This window comes from Calypte anna, chromosome 4A (assembly GCF_003957555.1).
Source record: "Calypte anna isolate BGI_N300 chromosome 4A, bCalAnn1_v1.p, whole genome shotgun sequence".
Taxonomy (NCBI): domain Eukaryota; kingdom Metazoa; phylum Chordata; class Aves; order Apodiformes; family Trochilidae; genus Calypte; species Calypte anna.
Window position 1 is genome coordinate 3,251,715 of NC_044248.1, and position 6,624 is coordinate 3,258,338.

Consider the following 6,624-nt stretch of genomic DNA (forward strand, 5'->3'; position numbering starts at 1 on the left):
TTAGGATTTATATTCACATTCAGGCTCTGGATCTTACATCAGCAAACACATCCCCTCTGGGGTCTTGTTGGAGATCTCTCAACTCCAGCAGGGGATGGAAATCTCTGTGTGTCCATTCTGTGTCTGTGCTCTGCGGATGGGCAGAACTGCAACACAGCTTTTAGATCCATTTGCTCTTTCCTGCCTGTGTACTCCTCAAAATTTAGATTTGAGCATGTCTTGCAGACTTTCCTTTTCATTCAGTGCTTGCGTTGCTTTCCATATTTCTACTCACAAATGAGTTTTCTTTTTTTCCCCTCAGGCTGTTGAACGTATTTTTGTTAGGCCCCCTTTTTTCTTCTTTTTTTAATAGCTTAAATTTATTTTTACCTTTTGTTTTCCCAACTATTTCAGAGATTGCAGCTCTTACAGCAGGTGCAGCATTTTTATTGTACACAGATGCTACAGGATTAAAATACTTGGATGCTCTGGAGGCCAAAGCTAGCAGCAGCAGCATTGTTTATAAAGCCCCAGTTTGTTTTCCTCTTTTTTGTGGCTGCACCAACAGTAGTACAGGAGATTTTAGACATAGAGAAAAAAAAAAAAGTGCTGTATCATTGCCTAGAACTCTTTTTTTTTGTTGTTCTGTAGCAGTGTTTTTCTCTCTGGTCCAAGATCACTGGGTTTCACCTGGCTCCTTAGTTATTGCAGAACCCAGAAATATCTCAGTGCTCTCTGAGCTGTGAGGTGATGCTGGAGAAAAAAACAATAAAATCTGTTTGCATTGTGCCTATCTGAATTAATTAAACCACATTGGTGGAAGGAGGGAATTAAGATCAGCATCCTGGCAAGCTGTAATTCTTTTGCAGTCTTCTGAAAAGCCCAGGTTTTTGGGTGAAGTTCCCTTCAAAGCTGTCATCTTTGTCTGAATGTGGAATGCAAAGCCCAGTAACAAACGATCCTGGGGGGTTGATTTTGTTTAATGGACTTGCCACGTGCAGAAAACCTTCTTTAATTATTATTTCCTGAAGTATTTTGAGTTCTGAACTGGCAAAACGTTAGGAAGAGAGGCTGCATTTTGCTTTGCCATGGGGAAGTCAAAGCAGTCTGCTGACTGGGTTGGATTTTTAATCATTTGCTCAAAGGTTTTAGGGGTGTTACAAATTCTCAGGCAGCTTCTGATATTTTCAGTAGTTTAAAAAGTATTTTAAAATTCTTATTTATTTAAACAGTATTAAAAAAATTCCCTGATTCTTCATCTTGTGCGAATGTTTGTCTCTTCTCTTAATTTCTTTTTTTTTTTCTGTTGGAATTGTCAAGCTCCACCTCTCCAGGATTTCTGTATTTTTCTGAGCTTAATCCTTTAAGAATACTGATTTTTGGGAACTGTTGTAGGATGTGCTTTCCTTCCCCAGTATTTGACCTCAGAAAGAGGTTTCCCAGCAGAATTCTGCTTGAATTTCTGTTTCACTCCCATTGCTTGTTGAGGAAAGGTGGAAGCATCCATGGCTTGGATGCTGTTCCACTTGAATCCATCTCTCTCTTCCAGCTCCTTCCTTGCAACAGAGATGCTTCATGCTCTGAGCTGTCTTCATGCTTCCATCCTGCTCTGACTCCCCTTTTAGGCCACTAAAATCCATGTTTTATAGGCAATCATTTCTTTGCCTTGCCCAGTACCTCCGAGTGACACTTTTGCACCCATTTCACCCCATCTGCTCATTTTGCAGGTTCTCTACAGGCCCCTTTTCAAAGCTTTCCCATCTCAGATAGCTTCCTGTCCCTCTGCAGAGCTTGACATCCACAAATTTATCATTTTAGGGTAGGAAGTTTTGTCATTCCTGCCTCTGGTGTTGTCTGGAAGCTGTTTCTGGGTGTGGGAGCAGCTCCTGGATGCTCAGCATCCTCCCCCAGCACTGCAGCCTCAGTTCCTGGCACCTGGGCAGCATCAAATGCCACTGAAACACCTTCCCTTCTTCCCTTCATCATTCCCAGCCTTTTCTCAGCAGGATTTCAGCCAGCTTCTTAGGTCCTGTTTGTCACTTTTGCAGGTTTTCACAGTTTTTCCAGTGGCGTGGCCAGGTTTCCTACTTGCTGTGTTGTGATGGCAGTGAGGGGGAATAAGCTACATGCATCAGGATTTTATAGAACAAAAAGAATCATTACCATTTTTTTAATGTTTTTTTTAAGAAGCACGCCATTTTTAGAAGTTTTTCTCCTCTACACAGCACCAGAACATGGTAGTGAGCCTGCTGTAGGGCAATTTAGAGAGAGAATGCTGCCCACAGCAGCACTTGGGTCCTATACACACCAGGCAGTTGTAACCAGGGAAATGCTGCTTATTGTACTTGGTTTGATGCTAGGAATATCTAAAGTCAATTAACATCTCTATCAAGTATTTCTGAAACTAAAACCTATACTTAAAACCTGTACTAATGCAATTTTTGCATTTAACTCAATGATATCAACCTGTCAGGGTTTAACACTGGCCTGGCAATTAAACCGAGTACCAGAAGCTCTCTATTAATCTCTCTCTCCTCCTTGATAAAGAAAGGAGAGAGAATAAGGGAGAGAGACTGATGGGTTGGAAACTAAACTACACAACTTTAATGAAACAGTAATGATAAATAGGAGAAATTACTAAATATATTACAAATATACAGGAAAATGGAACCACATTCCTCCCCCCTTTTCCCCAATAACTCTCACGTCACCACCGAGGCTGCAGGGCAGCCCTGGGAAAGTCCAGGCTGGAATCCTGGAGTCGGCAGCAGTTGGGAGCTGGAGGCAGGAACACACAGATATGGGCTGGGATGGATCAGGAGCACAGGCAGAGGAAGGGATGGAATCCTTCCAGGATGCCGGGTGAAGGAAGGGAAGCAGGAAATCAGGAAATCCAGAAGTCTGGCTTGGCCCTTGTGATGCCTCAAATTTATCCTGAGTATGAGGTGTATGGGATGGAATCCTTTGTTTGGTCAATTCTGGCATCTATCTTGTCTGTTCCTCCCCAAAGGAGGCTGCAGGTGGGACCTCTTTATCCTTCTGGAGGGTAAAAGGTTCCCCTCAGAGCTGAGCAGTGTCCTTGGCTCTGCACACCAGTCTCTAGCAGTAACTCTAAACATCAAGTGTTATCAGTCCTAGAAGCACACACTGTCTGAGAAACTTGCTGTTCATTTCAGCAAGTGCAACTACTTACAAGAGACTTAGATAAAAGTAAAAGTACAAGACAGGAAATCACCTTTATCCTGGCCCAAACCAGGACACAACCCCAACATATTATTTCTCATTTGGAATCTATACATATATATAAAATAAATATAAATCTATAATATTTGTATTAAGATATGAATATACTTAGAAATTTATATTTTTATTTCATTTTGGGGAACTTTCTTGTAACCTTTCTTGTAAGTAAAGGCTCAGCTGGAAATCATTTGTTTCAGTAGTTACTGAACCAACTCCAGGGTTTTTTGCCCATCAGTGTCCCTGCCTTGCCTGGCACTGACAGGCTCTGACAAGTGACAGATTTTCTATTTTGGGTTAACCACAAACCCTTCTTGTTTCTACACCATCTCTTTCTGCTGTGCTCTTCCTGTGGAGTAAATCATCTGCCTTTTGTTTTATAAGACACAGAAGGCTCTTTTAGCAACAGATGAACTTTATTAGCTTGGAAACTGTCTCCTAAGTACCAAGCATTGCTCAGGGGTTCTCCATCAATCTCCATTTAATGACTTTAGTAGGGAAAATTGTATTTGTGCCCATCTAACTTTTGGTTTAAACAGGAAAGACAGTGGCAGAGTGAAAAAGAAGCCCAAGGAAGGAAGATGCTTCCCAGCTGGAATCAGTGGTTGGTCTTTGATTGCCCCAACCCTTTCCTTTAGACCACTCTTCCTCTTATTATAAATAAGTTTTGGGAAAACTTCCATCTTCTGTTGGCCTTTTATGTTCTTTCTGCTTTTCCTTCCCCTGTCAGTTTGCAACTTTGGTTTCTGTCTCTCCAGCTAAAATTAAATCCCCCTGGAATCTGTGATGGGATCCTGAAACCTGCCAGATGAACACAGGTTGTGTAGAACCTGATCAGTGAGAATTCCTTCACGTTGTTGTAAACTTATTCCTTGAACTCACTGGCTGACAAATTACAAAAATTTGGTTTAGATTTGATGAGGCTTGGAGCAACCTGGGCTGGTGGGAGGTGTCCCTGCCCATGCAGGGGGGTGGGACTGGATGAGCTTTGAGGTCCCTTCCAACCCAAACCAGTCTGGGATTTCTGTCATCCTGGCTGCATTCTTTCAGTTGTGGAAAAGATGATTAAATCAGGTCCCAAACTCTCCTTATGGGTTTGCTCCACCACTTCACCAGCACACTGCAAAAAAAGAAGAGCAAAGCTGCTGGTTCCTATGTGAGGAGCTCTGAGCAAGGTGTGGGGTCAGTTCTCCTCAGCCTCTGGATTTTACCAAACTTTAAGGTGCCAGAAACTCTGCTAAGGATCCTTCAGCAGTGCTCACCAGAAGAGATGGGGTGAAAGATACTGGGGGAAGTTGGCTTCTGTAATTTCAATTACATGCTGGCAGGTTTGAATTGCTTGCTTTAAATTGCCAGGAGCTGGGAGGCATTGGTTGTGTTCAGTGTCTAGAGTATTCAGGCTAAAAAGAAATTACTATTTTCTTGAGGTTGTGGGGTTTTTTTTAGGTTTAATGGAACAACAGGCAGTGTGTTGAAGAAACTACCCCTGTGTGAATAACAGAATAATTTCCAGTTGTGATAGCAGCTGTCAGGTTTTCCAGAATTGTTGGGCTAAGTGATGATTTTTAATAGTAAATATTCTCCTTAGTATCTGAAGGGTGTGGATTGAAATGGAAATTAAATGCTAGAAATGTAAAGATTTGGAGTGATTACTGTTGAGGTGTTAGAATAAACCAAAACCATTCACTTGTTACTTGAGAGCTGCACAGTTGTTCTCCTATGATTTTTTATGTGAAGTTTTGGCATTGGTTGTGTTCTGTAACTGGAGTTTGCAGGCTAAAAAGAAATTACTATTTTTTTGGGGGGGTTGTGGGGTTTTTTTTAGGTTTAATGGAGCAACAGGCAGTGTGCTGAAGAAACTACCCCTCTGTGAGTAACAGAATAATTTCCAGTTGTGATAGCAGCTGTCAGGTTTTCCAGAATTGTTGGGCTAAGTGATGATTTTTAATACTAATATCCTCCTTTAATGTATCTGAAGAGTGTGGATTGAAATGGAAATTAAATGCTAGAAATGTAAAGATTTGGAGTGATACTGTTGAGGTGTTAGAATAAACCAAAACCATTCACTTGGTACTTGAGAGCTGCACAGTTGTTCTCCTATGACTTCTTATGTGCAGTTTTGGCATTGGTTGTGTTCTGTGACTGGAGTTTGCAGGCTAAAGAGAAATTACTATTTTCTTGAGGTTGTGGGGTTTTTTTTAGGTTTAATGCAGCAACAGGTAGTGTGCTGAAGAAACTACCCCTCTGTGAATAACAGGATAATTTCCAGTTGTGATAGCAGCTGTCAGGTTTTCCAGAATTGTTGGGCTAAGTGATGATTTTTAATATTAAATATTCTCCTTTACTGTATCTGAAGAGTGTGGATTGAAATGGAAATTAAATGCTAGAAATGTAAAGGTTTGGAGTAATACTGTTGAGGTGTTAGAATAAACCAAAACTATTCACTTGTTACTTGAGAGCTGCACAGTTGTTCTCCTATGACTTCTTATGTGAAGTTTTGGCAGTGTCTCTTTGTTGAGAAAGAATAAAAAATGGAATTTCATGGTGGTGTTGTACAATATGGTTTATTTGTCTAGATATAAACATATTTATCTATGTAGAGGACTGTTCAGTTATATATGGGAATAGAGACTTTCATTTTTCAGGCAGTCTGATCAGAGGCATTCATGATACAGTCCTTATTATCACAAAATTATGAGTATTAGACACCAGTTTTAGATTTTATATTATTATATCTATATTTTATATTATTATATTTATATTTTATATGTTAGTATCAGTATAGCTAATAGTTCTGCTGCAATTTGCAGTGTAGATCTAGTCTGGAATTGAGGGGATGCTGTGATCCAGACTGATTCTTCCATCTGGTTAGAAGTATTAAGAGAGGACCAGAGAGCAGAGAAAAGAATTATTTTCAAGTTATCATCCTTAACCAGAAGTAAAACTCCTCAAACCCCAGGGAGGGGATTTGCTACCTTATGCCTGGCTCTGAGTCCTTCTCTGTGGTGCTGAGCAGGGCTGGAGGAAGGTGAGGGGAGTGGGGTTTTTATCACATCCTAATTCCTTGTTGCTTTATCCTTTAAATGCCAAGCAGCCAATGAGCTCCAGTATTCCTGAGCAGGAGGGTGAGTGTGCTGAATAATCCTATTTCCCTGGATATTATGAACAAATAAATAAAGAGTGAAGCTAATTTGCTGATGGCCTAACTAGAGAAATCAGGAGCTAAGCTTTTTATAGCTCTACATAAACTAGAGATGCCTGAAGAGAGAATATCTGGCTCACAAATACTCCCTTTTGGTATAAGCAAATTCAATTGCAATGAAATAAAACCAGAAAGGGTTAGCTAGAGGTTTGGTTGGATTTTTCTGTAGCTGGCTGGCTGGATGTGTTGTCTTGGTCCATTTG